This window comes from Sturnira hondurensis, unplaced genomic scaffold (genome assembly GCF_014824575.4).
Source record: "Sturnira hondurensis isolate 20B ecotype Veracruz unplaced genomic scaffold, ASM1482457v3 Scaffold0008782, whole genome shotgun sequence".
Lineage (NCBI taxonomy): Eukaryota > Metazoa > Chordata > Mammalia > Chiroptera > Phyllostomidae > Sturnira > Sturnira hondurensis.
This window is the reverse complement of record NW_028081413.1, coordinates 1,021,575-1,040,380: the sequence shown is the minus strand read 5'-3', so window position 1 is coordinate 1,040,380 and position 18,806 is coordinate 1,021,575.

The window sequence follows — 18,806 nt, the reverse complement described above, 5'->3', positions numbered from 1 at the left end:
GCATGGAAAATATTCTATCTCAGTAGTCTAAGAAATTCAAACTAAAACAAAGAAATAACCTTACTCAATTAGAAATTTAGTCAAAGCTTATCCCCAGTGGGGAGGAGGGTCTGGTGAAACATGTATATACATCATTGGCTGAAAGATAAACCAGCTCCGCCCTTTTTCGAAGCGTTTGTCAATTCACGCAGCCATAAAAATATTAATGTCATTTAATATTAACATCATTCAACCGGGTAATCCCATTCTGGGAATGTGTCTTGAAGAAATTTTTCCAAAGAAGAAAAAAGCTTTAGGGCTCTGTGGGTCAAGATCTTCACTGCGGCCGTATCCGCCACAGTGAAAAAGGGATGGGCCAGAAGGACCAGTTGATTTGGAGTTAGGAGTCCAGGGTCTGAGAGTTTGAGTTCAGGATCTGCCCCTTGGTATCTTGGATAAGTGACTTGGTCCTCCTGAGCCTGTGTCTGCCCTGGCGGAGGGAGGGAAACCAGGTTGGGCCAGCGACCTGGGACCAGATTATGGAGGGTCTGGACTGATAAACCGAGGGCTCCAGGCGCGTCAGGGGGATTAACCCAGCAGAGGCAGATAAAACGAACCGAATGAGCGAGAAGGTGGGGGCGGGGAGGCCACTTAGAAGGCTTCTGTGGTAGTCTATATGAGAGGCGACGACTAATTAAAAGGCACGGCCCGAACTGTGTGAGTACCTTGTGGGGGAGGAGCCATTATCATCCATCTCCAGCCTCCCTGTAGCATCGGTTTTATAGTCTGCACTGAGCAGAAACATTACATAATAACTAACACCTTATATTTCTAAAGCCCTTTACAGTTCAAAAGTTACTTTCATGTGTATTACCTCATTTGATCTTCTGGGGTGTTTTTAAGTTGATATTTGTGAAGGAGTTTCCCGAAATATTGGAGCCGGGCCTAAAGGTTTATAACTTCCAGAGGCCACCTCTCCTCTCCTCCCTCACTCACCTTCCTTCTGTTCAGTGTTCGTGCACTTCACAGTTCTTCACTTAAAAAAAAAAAAAGAAAAGAGCTGACAATGCACTGGGCTCCTTGCTTAAGTCCCTCGGAAGTCATCAGTGTACCGGATTTGAGCACATTTGATTTGTTTAATCATTTGTTCGTTTTCTCTGCTTGCTGTGGAGTTTCACGTGTCCCACCATATGCTGTTCCTGAGATGCTCAGCACGCACAAGTGAGGACTCACAAGGGGGCCTAGAGTTCCCTCTCTTCCGTTCAGCGCCAGCCCTTCCCCCATCCCGGGAGGGCCATCTCTCCCTAGAGGTCCAAAAAGGGATCCCAAGTCACACAGACACGACCCATCAGCAGTGGAACTGCGATCAGCCGGGAAATCTGAGGCCCTGGCCCCACTGCATTGGAGACTCCCCAACCGGGGGCGTCTCTGGATTCGAGAGCACTAATGAGCAGGGCTGAGTGGTAATTAAGACTGTGCTCAGTTCCACACCACGAAGCACAGCTGCAGCCAGCCAGGAGGAGGGAGTGAGAGGAAGGTTGCCCCCAGCCCTCTCTTCCCACTCTGAGCCTGCTCTCCGGAGCTCTCTAGTGCAGCAAGAGGAGTCACTAGTCATTGGATGAGGGGACAGCAAGAGGAAACAGCTGCCCAGAGCTGGAGAAAAAGCAACCAGCTGTCAGCCAGGTGTCACTTCTCCAGCCCCCTGTGGGTGCCAAAGGGGCCAAGTTATGGTTTTATCAAGAGGCGAGGAGTCCCCTGTCTTGCAACCAGCCTGGCACTACAAGACCTGCAGCAGAGTGGGTCCTGGTCTGACAAGGAGGGGGAGGAGTGATGCATACTGTTCGCTACTCATTGGCACACAGGGGTGCCGTTGTCTCTGGGGAGTCTGGGGTCTTTTCTGGCTCACACCCCAGATCAAGAGTCTGCTCTGGGTGGGGGTCAACAGCAATAAAGAAGCTAAGCAAGGAACACTGAGTGGAATTCTGGAGATTCACAGATCCATACATAGGAACCAGTCCATTTCAGAAAGCACGCCCTCTAGTGGGGGAGCCTATGTGAAACCAGAGACATGTCCGCTGGATAGTGAAAGTTTTGTGGGCAACAGAGTAGGCTAGAGTAGACTGAGGAGGGCTTGACTTGAATGGTGACATTTGAGTTGAACCTTTAAATAGAAACATGAATTTGCCAGAAAAGATGTTTTTTTTGGCAAAAGGAATAGATTAAACACAGACATGGGGTGTGAAATAGCGGGTGGCCTGTGAGCATCCAGGAGTTATAGTGGGCCTGGTCCACAGTATGAGTGGAGACAGAAGGATGGAGTCTAGGGAAGCCACCAGGGGTCCAAGGCCTGGCAGGAGCAATTGCCGAGCAGCCCACATTCACCAGCTTATACCACTTCAGGTGCTAGGGAGATGCCCTGAGATTTTATCAGCATCCCTGAGTAGGAGGGACTTATCTGGGTCCCACAGGGAGAAACAATCACAACTGGGGGAGAGAAGTGGTGTTGTGCATGTGTCCCAGGGTGCAGCCTGGGCTTCATGTGTGGGGCATCAGAGCACCAGTTGCCCCCCTGTCCTCTGCCCTCCTGTCCTCTGCCCACCGTTCTGAATGCACAAGTACCTGAAGGACCCCAGAACCTACTCTGGTCCCAGTGGAGAGGTGGCTTTGCAGGAACAGAACTAGGAGGTGATGTCAATCAACTCCAAAAGAGAGGCCCATAACACATGAACCAGTGAGACCGAGAAAGGGTGGTCTCAAAAACATTGGATCTACCCTGGCTGATGTATCTCAGTGGATTCTGCACCAGCCTGCGAACCAAAGGCCGCAAGTTCAATTCCCAGGCAGAGCACATGCCTGGGCTGTAGGCCAGATCCCCAGTTGGGGGCGTATGAGAGGCCGCCAATTGATGTATCTCTGGCACACTGATGTTTCTCTCCCTCTTTCTCCCTTCCTTTCCCTCTCCCTAAAAATTAATAAGTTAAATCTTAAAAAAAATTTTGGATCTTAGGTAACAATGTGACTACTTTCAAATATATGTAATCAGAAGTCATAGCCTTTTGGAAGTGTGCTAACTTCTGACCACAGAGTCTGTTGTTCCCTCTTGGCTGAGTATCGGAAGACCTCCCCTGCCCCTGTCCATCGGCTACAGTGCAGTTCTCTGGGGCGTCTGGGTTGCACTGCTGTGTAAAAAAAAGGCCTGGAACGCTGCTGTGCTGTCTCCCAACTGTTGTCTGGTGAGTGCCCCTTTGTGTCTGAGTGTGGGTTTCCAGTGCCTGATAAGACCTACTTTTCATTCTGACTTCGTGGTCTTGTTTTCTGTAGCAGCGTGTTCACAAGGCTTGAGATTTCTTGTGTAGCCATGACTTGAAAGTCTGCAAATGAGATCCTCAGGTGAGCTGTGTTCTCTGTGGAACTGAGTTGAGGCTGCCCTGTACTCCTTGCCTCTCCCTTAAGGGGTCACGAGGTTAACAGAGTTCCTGCAGGTACCTCTTCCTGGTGCCCACATGTCTGCTCCAATGAGAAAAAGAGGGGTGGAGAGGGTACATGGGCCGGGAGGGGGGCTGTGAGTCCAAGGCCCCTTCACTCACAAGCAACAGCCCATCTGGCTTCCCCTCTGTGCCCTTGTCAGAGAAATGGACGCTGGGGCCCATCCTTGCTTCTGCCACCTGACCTGGCTGGTATGGAAAGCAACTGCCCCTCAGAGCTGGGGGAAGCAGAGGGAGGATTAGAAAGCCTTTTATTTCCAGTGTCTTTCTTTGGACTTTTGCATTTATAATATTTCTATTTTTGAAAGAATCATTAGGCTCTTTTTATTTTAGCATGGTTTCCCTTAGAGCAATAATGGCTTTTGCAATATGGAAAAAATGACATTTGATCTGAAGGAGTCTGGAGGGATGGGAGCTCTGAGTGTGGAGAACTGACCTTTATAGTAAGCGCCCACCCAGAGCTGCGGGCTGGCAAAGCACAAGCTGAGCCTCCAGGAATGATGTGGAGTGCCCTCCACAGGTCAGTCCTCCACGGGAGCCTTGGTGATGCCCCGGACTGTGCATGCATGTGCATGTGTGCACGCCTATGTGTGCACGCCTGTGTGTCTCTCTCCCGAGGTTTCTCTAGATGGCTGCGGCTAACCACCTGTCCTGTCTCTCAATCTGCTGCCAGCTGTCCCAGTTCTAAGTCTCTCCCTTCTCTCCTTCAGCCCAGGCCAGAAGCCTGAGTGCTGAGCCAGAGGGAAGCAGTTGTTGCTCTTTTTCTTCAGCTCCCGCTCAAACCTGACACCCACAGAAAGGTCATGCCCACGTGGTTCCCCACATCCTCTTCTTGGCCCGCCCTGGCTGTTACCATGACGACTGCTGGGCTGGAAATGTCCTTAGCCACCTCCACTTCTCGGGTGGCTGTCCCAGGCTCCATTCTCAGGAAGGCCACTCCTGCCAGGCATTCCAGAGTTATAGGGCTTCTGGGAATATGGACATTCACACAGAGACACAGAACAACAGATCAACTCAGAGGTACACACACTGAGACAAAGAAACAAGCACACTTAGGGGCACAGAAAATAGGAAGGTGCAAGAAAATGAGATGGTACCTGGCTGGTGCAGCTCAGTGGATTGAGCGCAGGCCTGCAAATCAAAAGGCTGAAGGTTCGATTCCCAATCAGGGCACACGCCTGGGTTGCAGACCAGGTCCCCAGTGGGAGGCATGTAAGGGGTGGCCACACGCTGATGTTTCTCTCCCTCTCTTTCTCCTTCCCTTCCCCTCTCTCTAAAATGAAATCCCTGGGGGAAAAAAAGAAAGTGAGATGGTGGCAGAACCTCAGTGATGCAGGACTGAGGGATGTGTACAGCAAAAACAGAATCTGAGATGGAATTAAGAAAAAAGACAAAAACAGGCACAGCGGACCCTCGAGGACATAGGGAGAGAGAGCTGCCAACTCAGAGGATACTGGAGAGGGTCCTGAGGGAGGAACAGAAGAGGAGGAGATGAGAGAAGTCAGCTTTCACAGGCCTGCCTTCCCCTCCAGTAAGTCACGTGTTCAGAGCAGGGCCTGGGCCCAGAGCTTTCTCTCTGTCTCCTTCTCTCTGAGGTCTCAGCTGGGTTCTTCCTCGGGCTGGATAGCATCTGCCGCATTAGGACGGACCTCATCCTAAGCTAACAAAGGTAAAATCCAACTCTACCGCAACACGCACACACCCTTCCTTGCTGGGGAGGCCGTGGTTCCATTTCACCCCAAACTCAGTACATCTATTCTCACCCTCACGTCTCCCAGGAGGTGAAATGGGCATCAGGATACTGAACAGGAATGGTAAGAAATGAGACATTAGGGAGTAATGAGTGTGAACATCAGAGATGATGACAGCCCTGGAGGTGATGAGCGTGAAAGAGGGGAAAAGAGCCCAGCTGGAAAGTCAGTACAGCCAGGGGTGTAGGGGGAGGGGGTGAGAGGAGCAGAGGGAGGAAGAGAGACCGGTTCAGCGCTCTGACCAAGGGGGGCCTGAGGAGGAATTGTAGGAATGGCCCTGGCCAGGTGACTTGGTTGGTTGGAGGGTCGTCCCTTACACCAAAGAGTTGTTGGGTCCAATCCCTGGTCCGGGCACACACCTAGGTTGCAGGTTCCAGGCAACTGATTGATGTTTCCCGCTCTGTATCTGTCTGTCTGTCTGTCTGTCTCCTTTACTCTTTCTCTGAAATCAACGAACATATCCTTGGGTGAAGATTTTTAAAAATAATAATAAAAAATAACAGGAGTAGTGGGCCAGCTCAGACTGGTCTTTGGGTTTGGCCAGGATTTCTGCCTCCAGCATCAATGCGGTGAGTTCCCATCTTCAAAGTGTTTCCAAGGCTTTGAGTGAGGTGTCTCAGGGTCTTTGAGGTCTTGGTCATTCTTAGCTTTTTCTTTTTTTTCCAAGATTTTATTTATTTATTTTAGAGAGACAGAGAGGGAGAGAAACACCAGTGTGTGAGAGATACATTGATCGGTTGCTTCCCAGCCAGGGACCTGGCCTGAAACTCAGGCATGTGCTGGTGCCCTCTGCCCAAAGGGCCCAGTGAGGGAGCTGGGCCCAGAAGGGAGACTTAAACACAGGAGAGTTACAGGTAGACGTTCAGACCAGGCTGTTGAATTAGCCAATCTGGTGAACACACTGGGCCACAGAGGCTGGAATGTGAAAGTGAAAGGTCCATGTCCCTGGATGACAGGTCCTGGACTGGGCAGGAAAGGGACTATGGCCGGTGTCGTTGAAGCGCCACATCCCTTTCGCCCACTTCTGTGTCCAGCTGCAGCTGCAGCGGACAGTTCTGGCGTATGCTCACAGCTTCCCACCTCCCTCCTTCTCCACCAGAGGCTTTTCTCCGCCCTCGAAGGACAGCCTGGAAGTAGTAGGACCTTAACACTCCCAAAGAGCAAACTTCAACCAATGAGACACAGGCACTGGTGGAATTATGCTCCAGGTTTCCCCATCACTCAATGGGAAAATTCTGAGCTGTGATCTTTATGGTTCCTCAGAGTGATCCCAGTGGTACTGAGCCATTGTCCATGCACCCTTCTCTGTCTCATTCTCCTTACTCCCTCATTCTGCTCACCCCCCGAAATAAACTGTCTCCATCTCAGTCCTTGTCGCATTGAATGTGTTCAGAGGACATAAAATAGCAAAAGAGCCATCTTTCTGTGCTCTTTCCAGCCAGATTCTGCCCCACGAGGCTGGGCAACGATAAGAAGTGTTAGAGGGCTCTGCCTCTGATCGCTTATTGGTAGGTGATCAGGTGTTTGCTGGAAGGGGTCGTTATCAGGTGGGGAGGCCAGGGCTGACTTACTGGCAGCAAGCCCCCATAGGTCTCCAATGGACAGACTTTCATAACTGGAAAGAATGTTAGGGGTCTCCTGATCCAACTTTCTTTTCAATGCAGGAACTCCCTTTACAACCTCTCTGACACCTGCTTAAACACCTCCAGTGACAGGGAACTCACTCTCTTTTACAGGGTAGCCCTGTCTACTCTTAGACAGCTATTAGAAAGTTCTTCTTATGCTGAATGGCAATTGATCTCTCCAAAACTTCCCCACACTGATTGTAGTTTGTCCTTTGTACTTCAATGTCTCATTTTTGTACTTCATACTCTTCCCAGTAGTTTAAGGTCAACATGTCTACTGCATCTTCTATTTTCCAGGCCAAAAGACCTTATTGCCTGGACCTTTCTTCAAATGACTCAAACTTCTGAGCCTCCTCCCCCTGGACCCCTCCTGCTGGGAGCTCTGGGAGTTTGTCGGTGTTCCTCTTTTAGTGTGGTATCCAGACAATGCTTCAGAATAGTATGGCCAGTACAGAATTTATTTTTATATTTCTATGGCCCTAAATACATTTTCACTATTGTTTCCTAGAATTTCAACTATTTTGGCAAGGATACAACAATATTGACTTTACTGAACTGTGGAGACGCTGAAAATTTGTTGTTTTGGCTTCTCAGCATCCTTTTTGCTTTTCTTCGAGTAACAGCAACTCTCCTCCACTTCCGACTCTTGAGTGGTTCTGGTGAACCACAGTAGCCTGTACCCTGTACCCCTGGTTACAGGTTTGGGCCCACGATTTAGGTCCAACAAATAAACATTTTCTTAGGGACAGTGGTGCCTCTGGATTTGCTAAACTCAGTTGGATAAGGTGCAGAACTCCCAGAACTCTCTGTACGGCACGAACACACAAAGACAAGTTAAGAATGAAAGGGAAAGGAGCCCGAAGATATTTTTGAGTTCTGGAATCCAGCTGACCTTGAGGCCAGCTCCACTTCTTGATAATTTCATCCAAAAAGGACATAAGATTGAAAATTCAAAACATTCTATTCTTTTAAAAAATTTATATTTTATTGACTATGCTATTACACTTGTCCTGATTTTCCCCCTTTGCTCCTCTTCCACCCAGCACCCCACACTCCCTCAGGCAATGTCCTTACCATTGTCCGTGTCCATGAATCATGCATATTAAGTTCTTTGGCTACCCCATTTTCTATACTGTTCTGTAACTACCTATTTGTACTTCTTAATTCCCTCATCTCTTCACCATTTGTACTTCATACTCTTCCCAGTAGTTTGAAGTCTTCCCCTTACCCCCTCCCATCTGGCAACCATGAGAAAGTTCTCTGTATACATGATTCTTTTTTAAAAAATTTTTTCTTTTAAAGTTTGGTTCTTTTTTTTAAAGATTTAATTTATTTATCTTTAAAGAGGAAGGGAAGGAGAGAAGGAGAACTATCAATGTATGGCTGCCACCAGCCAGGGCTTAATATTTTATTTATTTATTTTCAGAGAGAGGGGAAGGGAAGGAGAGAGGGAGAGAAATATCAATGTGTGGTTGCCTCTCATGTGTCCCCCACTGGGAACTGGCCTGCAACCCAGGCATGTGCCCTGACTGGGAATCGAACCTCGATCCTTTGCTTCACAGGCCTGCGCTCAATCCACTGAGCTACACCAGCCAGGGCTGTATCCATGATTCTATCTCTGTTCTTCTTGTTTTCTTGGTTTGTTTTTTAGATCCAATTGTTGATAGATATGTGTTGTGTGTTTTTTGTTTTGCTATCTTATTGTTCATAGTTTTGATCTTCTTTTTCTTAAATAAGTCTCTTTAACATTTCATATAATAATGGTTTGGTGATGATGAACTCCTTTAAGTTGACCTTATCTGAGAAGCTCTTTATCTGCCCTTCAATTCTAAATGATAGCTTTGCTGGATAGAACAATCATGGCTGTAGGTCCCTGCTTTTCATGGCTTTCTTGCCAATTCCTTCTGGCCTACAAAGTTTCTGTTGAGAAATCAGCTGACAGTCTTATGGGAACTCCCCTCTAGGTAACTAACTTCTTTTTTCTTGCTACTTTTAAGATTCTCTCTTTATCTTTAACCTTTGGCATTTTGATTATTATGTGTCTTGGAGTGAGGCTCTTTGCACACATCCTGTCTGGGACTCTTTGTGGCTTCCTAAATTGTGTGTCTGTTTCTTTCACCAAATTAGGGAAGTTTTCTTTCATTTTTTAAAATAGATTTCCAGTTTCTTGCTCTAGCTCTTCTCCTCTGTCACCCCATATGATGTGAATGTTGGACTTCTTGACGTTGTCCCAGAGGCTGCTTATACTTTCCTCACTGTTTTGGGTTCTTTTTTCTTCTTGTTGTTTTGCATGGCTGTTTTTTGCTTCCTATGTTCCAAATCATTGATTTGATTCTTGGCTTCATCCACTCTACTGTTGTTTCCCTGTAAATTGTTCTTATTTCAATTAGCATATCCTTCGGTTCCGACTGGTTCTTTTTTATGCTGCTGAGGTCCTCACTAGGTTCCTTCAGCATCCTTATAACCGATGTTTTGAACTCTGCATCTGATAGATTGCTTATCTCCATTTCATTTAGTCCTTTTTCTGGAGTTTTGATCTGTTCTTTCATGGGTCCATGTTTCTTTGTCTCTTTGTTTTGGCAGATCCCCTGTGTTGGTTTCTATGCACTAGGTAGAGCTGCTTTGACTCTGTGCCTTGGTAGTGTGGCCTAATGTAGTAGGTGTCCTGTAGGGTCCAGTGGCACAGCCTCCACTATTACCCAAACTGGGTACTTGAGGTGCACCCTTCATGTGGGCTGAGTTTACCCTCCTCTTGTAGTTGAGCCTTGGTTGCTATTGGCAGATCAATAGGAGGGATTTACCCAGGCCAGTCAGCTACAAGGATTGGCTGTGACTTCTTACCACCAACCTCCACTCTCTGTGGATGATCAGCTATGCAGGAGCACAGTGGTGGTGCTCCAGCATGGTCTGTAGCTGTCCAACATGTAGCTGTAGCTAGGTGTGCTGGACTTGGAGTTTCCCGGGTAGTGGAGGCCGAGGTCAGCCCCCACCTATGTTTTGCCTGGGGCCACCCTGCTTTAGCTATAAAGCATTCTGAGATGGCTGCTACTTGTGCTGGGATTGGAGAGTCCCAGGTGAAGCCTAGCTGTGAATCTAGCCTGGCTGCTGCTAGAGCTGGGCCTGGGGCTCACTGAGGCCAGCTGTTGCTTGTTTGATAGGATTTAGGAAATTGTGAAGTGTGAACCAAGACCAGCCATTCCTATGGAAAAGCAACTTGCGAGTTGGTTGGGGCAGAGTCTTTAGGGATCTCCAAGGTGGGTCAAATAGTGTTGGGTAGGTTGATGGAGTCTCAGATATGGCACAAGCTTGCTGGCAATATGGGGTAAAGATTTAGGAAAGGGACAATGGTCTTTGTTCACCTTCATGCCAGACACTTCAGTTCCTCCCTGTACGCCACTGGTGCCTTTCAAGCTGCTACCCCAGTGCCGGAGCTCAGAGTGAGCAAGTCTGAGTAGGTGAGTCCATGTGTGTGTGTGCTTTTTGAGAGGAACTGTTTGGGGCTCAGCAGTTTCTTCTGCTGATTTAATCCCCACTGGTTTTTGCAGCCAGAGGTTGTGGGGACTTATCTTCCTGGCACTGGAACCCTGGGCTGGGGGGCCTGGTGTGGGGCTGGGAGTTCTCAGTCCTGAAATGTCTCTCCCAAATTTTTATCTATCACACGTGTGTGAGCAACCAGCCTGTTCCACCTCTGAGCCCCTCCCAGCAGGTTGGGTGGATGTGGTTTCCTTAATTCCGTAGTTGTCAAGAGTTCTATTCAACTTGATTTCTGATGCTTCTTAGTGATGGTTGTTCTATATTATAGTTGTAATTTTGATGTGGTTGTGGAAAGACGTGAGCCACGTCTGCCTATGCTGCCATCTTGCCTGTGGTCCTATTCTTTGAGATGCTCATAAACTCTCAGTAACTCAGCTCCTTAGCTGTGTGCATGTGCCTACACACACACAGACGCCGCCCCTCCCCCATCTCCACCTCTGCCTCTTCTCTCCTTGCTTATCTCATCCTCAAAATAATCAATTTTTAAAAAGAATTTATTTACTTTTAGAGAGAAGGGAAGGGAGAAAAAGAGGGAGAGAAGCATCAATGTGAGGGAGAAACATCAATAGGCTGCCTCTTGTCATCGCTCCAGCTGGGGACGGAACCCACAACCCTGGCGCATGCCCTGACTGGGGATCAAACTGAAGAACATTTGCTTTGCTAGGCGACACCCAACCAACCGAGCCATAATGGCCAGGGTGAGAACCCGTTTTTAAAAAGCATATGAGATCCGCATGAAGGGAGAAGAGAGTCAGCCTTTTGGGGAAGAGAAACCCTTTACTTCAGAACAATCCGATGCTTAGCACTAGGGAAAGGGAGATGTGAAGAATGGAAGGAAGCATCTCTTAGCCACACATTGACTCATGGGGGCAGCTCCTTGATGGCCTTAGTACAGCCTGGCACTGGAGATTGGGGACTCAAGGCGCAGAGGACTACTGTCCTTCCAGTTTGGCCTGTAGGTAGCAGCATTGTACAGCAACAAAGATCACAGGCTCTGGAGAGAGCCAGGCCTAGCTCTCAATCCTGATACAGTCACTTGCTAAGCACCCACCACGACCTTGTGCCACACCCGGATCCATGCTTCCTACCCCCGTCTCTCACCTTTCATTCCATTCAGTTACCAAGTGCCAGTGGTCCTTCCCCCTAAATGCTTCTCACATCCATTTCTAACTTCATTGCCACATTCATGGAACCATCCTCTCTATTCAAATATTTCTTCTGACCCATTCCTAATCTATATGTTTTGGGACTCAAATCACACATTTATTAGATTGTTTGATATTGATCCACAGCTTTTGTAAGCTTGGGTTTTTTTCTCCCCACCCCAACCCACACCCCTTTTGCTCTTTCTATTTCAGTTTTGATGATTTCTATTGGCCATTCTTGACTTCATTGGTTCTTTCCTCAGCCTACTTACTGAAAAGCCTGTTGAAAGAATTCATCTCTGATCTCATGGTTTATTTCTAGCATTTCCATTTGGCTGTATCACATTTATAGTTGCCACATCTCTACCTGAAGTCCCCATCTGTTGCTGCAAGTAGCCCACCTTTTCCCACTAGACCCTTTAACATATCAGTCATTATTATTTTAAAATTCCTGTCTGGTAGTTCCAACATCTGCGTTACCTGTGACTCTGGTTCTACGGATTCCTTTATCTTCTGACAATGAGTTGGGGTGTTTTCTTTCTTGTCTTTTTATGTGTTTTGTAATTTTTTTACTGAGTTCCCAGAGTCTGTCGAACAGCAGACTGAGGGAATGAGTTATTTCTCCTGGCAGTGGGCATGCCTCTGCCGTGGACCTGTTGGTCCAGGGGCGGAGTCAACCCTGTTAGGTGCTAGGAAGAGTTTGGGTTTTGTTGTGACTATCCGTGCCTCAGTGTAACGCATCGCAGGCTTCAGGTTCTCTGGCTGCTGCTTAGCGTGGGGACTGGGGTGTCAGAGGGCTTTTCTGTGTTCCTGCTCCACCCTCAGCTTTTCAGCCACCCCTGCATGCCTACCCTCCACCAGTGGTAGACTGTTCCTGCTTACTATTTGGTGCTAGGCTCATGGAGGGGCAGGGCGGGGCATGGGGGCAGGGGGCGGGGGCGGTGTGTGTCTGTCATCCTGGTTCGTCTTCAGTCTGAGGCTGACCCTGTGCTCCTGAGCCTGAGGAAAGGGGCTTTCTCAGTATCTCTGCCCCTGCTCCCTGTGGCAGCCAAACTCAGCCTTATCTCTACGGTTGGTTTTGGATGGCCAGAATTTCCTGCTCTCTACCCCGAAAAAGTATACCTTTGCTTGAACCTTCAGTCCAAAACAGTTTCCTGCTTCTCCCCTTGGGGAAGGGCGGTTTTGCTTCTCTTCCCTTGACCCCAGAAGCAATGGGTCTTTGGCCTGTGTTCAAGTGGGGCAAGAAGCTTTTTACCCCACTCCCAGAAGCAGCTGAGTTTTGCTTTAATTCCTCTCAGGAAGCAAGAATGTGCCCCTCCCCCACTGGTTTAAGGCTTTTGCTTACAGGAGAGAGGATTGTGGAAGCAGCTGAGGTTTCTTCAATCCCCCGCAGCTGCCTTAATCGATTCCCACACGCTTGCACCACTAAGGAGGAAATTCTTTGCCAGTTCCTGCCCTGCTCCCACTTTTTCTCATGAACCTCAGGGGAGTCCTGTGGAGAAAAAGCTTGCCTGTGAGTACAAACTCCCCTCTGTGTGCTAGCCCGCGTGTAAGCTTTAAAATCGTGTTACATCTTTGTTAGGTCCTTCTTACCTGCTTATACCACAGCCGCCTTTTGCCTCACATGGTCTGCTGAAGTTGAAAGGTCATGTGTCCCTCTCGCCCCTCGAAGAGGCTTCACTTGATTGCCATGTGACCACAGCTTTCTAAGGACTCAAGAAAGACTGTGATTTTGTAGATGATTGGCTATTTCTCATTGTGAGGATGGGAACGGTATTTTCTTGCAGCATTCCACATCCCAAGTAGAAACAGAAGTCCTCATGTCACTGGCATCTCTTTCTCAGACAACAGTAACCACCTCACAGCTGGTCCCCTGCATTCAGTGTTGCTCCTCTCCTTACTGCATCCAGCCAAGGGTAAAAATTCTGTCACCACCAGAAACTAGAAGGAATGCAAATACTTGAAATCTGAAATACATAAACTCTGAAACTTGGGTCACGGTGTATCAGTTATCTACTGCTGAGTATCAAACCAACCCCAAAGTGGCCCAAACCATGACATTTATTTTGTTCATGAATCTTCAGGGCTTTGCACAGACAGCTGGGGCAGCTTCCAGACTAGGGCCTGAACCCTTGGGAATCGTTTATATGCCTGATCTCTTGCTGGGAAGACTCAAGCATGGGGCCACACTGCTGGGAGCACCTCTGCCTCTGTGTGGCCTCTCTTGTACGGTGGCTTTGAGGTGGCCAGGCTTCTTACCTGTTGGTTCTGAACTACCAAGGAGCATGTTGAGAGAGACAGAACTCAGGTGGAATGTTTGTTTGTATGACCTCACTTCAGAAGTCACATTATTTATTCTTTACTCGATTAGCAAGCCTGTTACACAGGTCTACTCAGGTTCAAGGGGAGGGAAGATTGACCTAACATCTCAGTGGAGGAGTGTCCTTGTCACCCTGTAAAATGAAAGTGTGGAATGACACACAGTGATGTGGCCATCTTTGGGAAATATAATCTGCCATACATGATTCTATTTGTTCTGTAATAGTGAAAAAATGAACTCCCATGAAATCAAGCTAAAAAATAAAAAAGGGAAAACCATGAGCCTTCTAATTGTTATTTCATGGAGACGTATCATTGGCAAGTGTGAATTTGTGTTTTTCAAATCAATTTAATCCCATCAAGCCCCTGGCAGCCATACCCACCTTTCTAGATGCAAACCTGATCCTGTCATTGTCCCTCCTGAAATGAGCCCTTTAGCTCCCTGCTTTTCCCACAATAGATTCTAAACTCCGTAACATGGCTCTTGTAGCCCTTCACGCCCGTTTGTCAATTCTCAGTCTCACCTTTTGACGCTTCCTCCTTCGTCCTTTATGCCCCAGCTACACTGCCCCAATTTCCAGTCTCCGAACTTTCTGTTGTCTTTCAGCCTTTGTCTATGCTGTTCTCCCCTTCTAGGATTTTTCTCTGCCTTCATGCTCTGCCCCTTTATTCTCCCTGATATTCATTTTTTCTGGATTCAGCCTTCCAGCACGGCTTCTCTCCTACCTACCACTCGGACCTTTACCTACAGCGCTCCTCTCTCCTTTCTATATGCCCCCAAAGCACCCCGTGCTTACACCTACGCTCTGCAACAGTAGTGATTACAGTGCTAATTAGCTGGGCTGTAGCTTCCCCTCCGTCATTCCATGTGGAAAGAGGTGGTTTTGTTTTACTCACCACCATGCACAGAGCCTGAAGTGCTGCAGGGGCCCAACAAATACTGGTTAGGTGAATGCCTGTGCCTTCAATAACCCCCTTCTGCGTTCAAGTAAACAGCCCTCCCACAAACCTAAGTTGCCACGGCAGTGTCCTGTCTTCAATGCTGTAACTGAAGTAGGGCCAAAACTGGTTGGAAGGGCTGGGAATTTTCAGGAAAATATTGTCTCACGTGACTGGAGCTATTCCCAGCCTCGGGGACTCACTCCAAGGCAGGGCCGAGGAGTAGCTCTGGAAAGTCTTCCCTCCTCCAGCAACAGCCCTGCTGGGCAGGCCTGCCTGGGAGGGACAGGCCTCAGCAACAGTTGGTAGGATATTTGTTTACTTGCTGTGCCTTTATCTGGAGCCTATTTCTGGAGCAGGTACTGGATGCAAGCCCATGCCATTCCAGCACTGATCTGGCCAAGCCCTGGGTGATGAGGACACGCACTGGAAGGGAACAGTGATAGTCACTTAGCTTATCTCTCTGGCTCCAACCTCCCCCCCCGCCCTGGACATACCAAATTATACTTCTTCGCCCTTGTTAGCAATTGTCCTGCCCTGCCTCTAAGATTTAGCGGTAAATATTGATCCATTTACTCTAACTTTCTGTTCACTAAGGACATGGGGAAGGAACAAAGTTTGGGATGATAAGAAAGTTAGAGTAAATGGATGTGGTTTGGTTTACAGGCTGGTACTCAATCCACTAAGCCACACCACTAAGCTCTCTCACCCTGGCTGGTGTGGCTTAGTGGATTGAGTGCCAACCTGTAAACCAAAGGGTCACTGGTTCGATTCCCAGTCAGAGCACATGCCTGTGTTGCAGGCCAGGTCCCCAGTAAAGAAGCAACCACACACATTGATGTTTCTCTCTTTCTCTCTCCCTTCCCCTCTGTCTAAAAATAAAATAATATTAAAAAAGAAAGAAAAACACTCAACTCAAAAATTTTACTGATTTGAGAGGTCCTAACTAGAGTTTCTTGGGAGTTTCAAGGGTCAAAGGAAACAGATCAGTATCTTTGGTCAATACTATTTTTCCTATAGTTGGTCCAAATTCTGAGCGGGAACTGGAACTCACAGAGTCCATTTGACTTATTTATGATCACACAGTAAGCCACAAGACAGATAAAGACAGCACCCAAGACTCTTGGTTTCAAATTTAGTGCCACTAAATAGCCTAAGGTAAATCTATATTAATAAGTTTGGAAACTAATATCAAGTTTGTTTTTGGTAAATAGAGTTTTACCCTTTTTTAGAGCCATCACTTAAAATCATCACCTCTAAACCCATTAAAAAACCATAGTTACAACTTCTTGGCCCACCTGCGGTGGAAACCTGTCTCTACTGAAGAGCTAAGCGAGAAGGCAAGCGGAGGTCTGGGATCGCCTCACATCTCGCCCCGGTGTCCATGCGGGGCTAAAAGGCTCTCAGTCCTGCAATTCCTGTCGCTTCCTCTAAATCAACTCCCCACTTTCTCATATGAAAATTTCATGTTTCTTAGAGAGAAAGTGAAAAGAAAGGAGAGAAAAGGCAAGGCTAAAATCTTGCCTGAATTACAGAAACACTACTTTCTGGTACAGAAGTATTCTCTAACTATCTTAGGATCCAGCTAGTCTTTGGGAGAGTGTTCTGAGACCTTATTGCATTCTTTTTCTTAAATTGGATGTTATGGAGAAAGAATAATTTCTACTTTTTAAATTTTTCTTGTTTATTCTAGTATAGCTGTCCCAATTTTTCCCCTTTGCCCTCCTCCACTCAGCACCCCCCAATCAATCCCCACACCATTGACCATGGGTCATTCACACACGTTCTTTGATTAGTCCCTTCCCCTTCCTCCCACCATTCCCACCCCCTCCCTCCTCTTTGGCAGCTGTCAGTCTGTTCCATGTTTCCGTGCCTCTGGTTCTGTTTTGCTCATTAGTTTATTTTGTTCTTTAGATTCCTCTTATAAGTGATATCATATGGTATTTGTCTATGTTGCGGATTCAGTCTGGTCCCTAGTCAGAGTGTGTATAGGAGGCAGCCGACTGATGTTTCTCACTCACATGTTTCTCTCTCTCTCCCTTCCTTCCCCTCTTTCTATAATCAATAACCATGTCCTTGAGAAAGGATTAAAAAAAGTAAAGAACGAACTGAAATCTGGCTGATGAAAGTCCTACATCTAGGGAGTTAAAGAAGCCACAACGAGACTGGCGGAAGGGGTAGAGACATGGAACAAGCTGGTCCCACACCCACGTGTGCAAATAAAAATCAGGAGGGACATTTCAGCTGCGGAGGTCTTCTCTGAAGACTGAGAGGTGCCAGCCCCACACCAGATCCCACCCCCAGGGGCCCAGGGTTCCAGTGCCAGGAAGAGAAATCCCCACAACTTCTGGCTGTAAAAACCAGCAGGGATTGAGGCTGAGGGAGATGGAGGGCTTCTAGAGTCCAAGGCAGTTCCTCTTAAAGGTCCACACAAGGACTTACTTGTACTTGGTTGCTCTGAGCCTTGGTTGCACTGGGGTAGTAGGTAAAAGGGCACCAGAGGCATATGGGGAGGAACTGAATTATCGGGCATCAAGGTGAGAGCTGGGGGCGCAGCTCTCTTCCTCACAGAAGCGCTGGCAGAGGCCACTGTTCCTTTTCGGAGCCCCACACAGCCAGCAGTTAGTGCCATATCTGAGTCTCCATTAACCTAGCTCATACTGTTTGCCCTGCCCTGGTGATTCCCTGAGGTCCTGCCCTACCCAGCTTTTAGGCCCACCCAAGCTGTTTCCAGTGGCTTTTTTGTACAAGTGGCTCATCTTAATTCACACTTTACATTTTCCTAAAATCTTTCAAACAAGCAGCATCTGGCCTCAGCAAGCCTCATACTCCTCACAAAGAGGCTCCAGGCTGGGTACTAACAGCAGCTGGCCTAGGTTCACAGTTTGGCCTCTCCTGGGCACCTCCAAGCCCAGCACAAGTAGCAGCCATCCGCATATGGCTTTGTAGCTCTTGCTGGGTGACCCTGGATAGAACATAGGTGGCGACTAACCTTGGCCTGTACCTCCTGGGAGGCCTGAGAGCCAGTGCACCCAGCAGACAATTTCAGACCATGTCACTCACTTCCACAAATGATACATTCAAGAAGTGAACTCAGTGGGCACCAGAGCCCTGCTGAAGTAAGTCCTGCTCTGTGGGGAGGGCCCCTGCACAGCTGATCCTCCACAGTGGTTGGAGGTTGGTGATCATAGCCAGTCCTTGCAGCCAGATCTCCCATTGATGTATCAATAGCAATCAAGGCTCAACTCCAAGAGGAGGGTGTACCCGACCCACATGGACGTACCTCCAGTGCCCAGCTTGGGTGATCAGGGAGGCTGTGCCCCTGGACCCTATAGGACACCTACTAAATTAGGCCCCTCTACCAAGCCTGGGAGATGTAGCAGCTCTACCTAATACATAGAAACAAACACAGTGAGGCTGCCAAAATGAGGAGACAAGTGAAACATGCCCCAAATGGAAGAACAGAACAAACCCCAGAAAAAGAGCTAAATAAAATGGAGACAAGCAATGTAGTAGATGCAAAGTCAAAACACTGGTTATAAGGTTGGTCAGTGAACTTTCTGGAACAACTTCAAACGTACCAATGTTCACATATCATGGGGGTGCCAGAAGGAGAAGAGAGAAAGCAAGAAATTAAAAGCCTATTTGAAAAAATGGCAGAAAACTTCCCTAACCTGGTGAAGGAAATAGACAGGCCGGGTACTAACAGGAAGCACACAGAGTCCCAAACAAGATGAACCCAAAGAGGCCCACATCAAGACACATCAAAATTAAAATGCCAAAGGTTAAAGACAAAGAGAGAATCTTTTTTTTTTCTTTTAAGATTTTATTTATTTATCTTTAGAGGGGAAGGGAAGGAGAGAAGAAGAGAAATATCAATGTATGGTTGCCTCTCATGTGTCCCCTGCTGGGAACTGGCCTGCAACCCAGGCATGTGCCCTGACTGGGAAGTGAAATCGAACCGCGATCGTGTAGTTCGCAGGCCTGCGCTCAATCCACTGAACGACACCAGCCAGGGCAAAGAGAGAA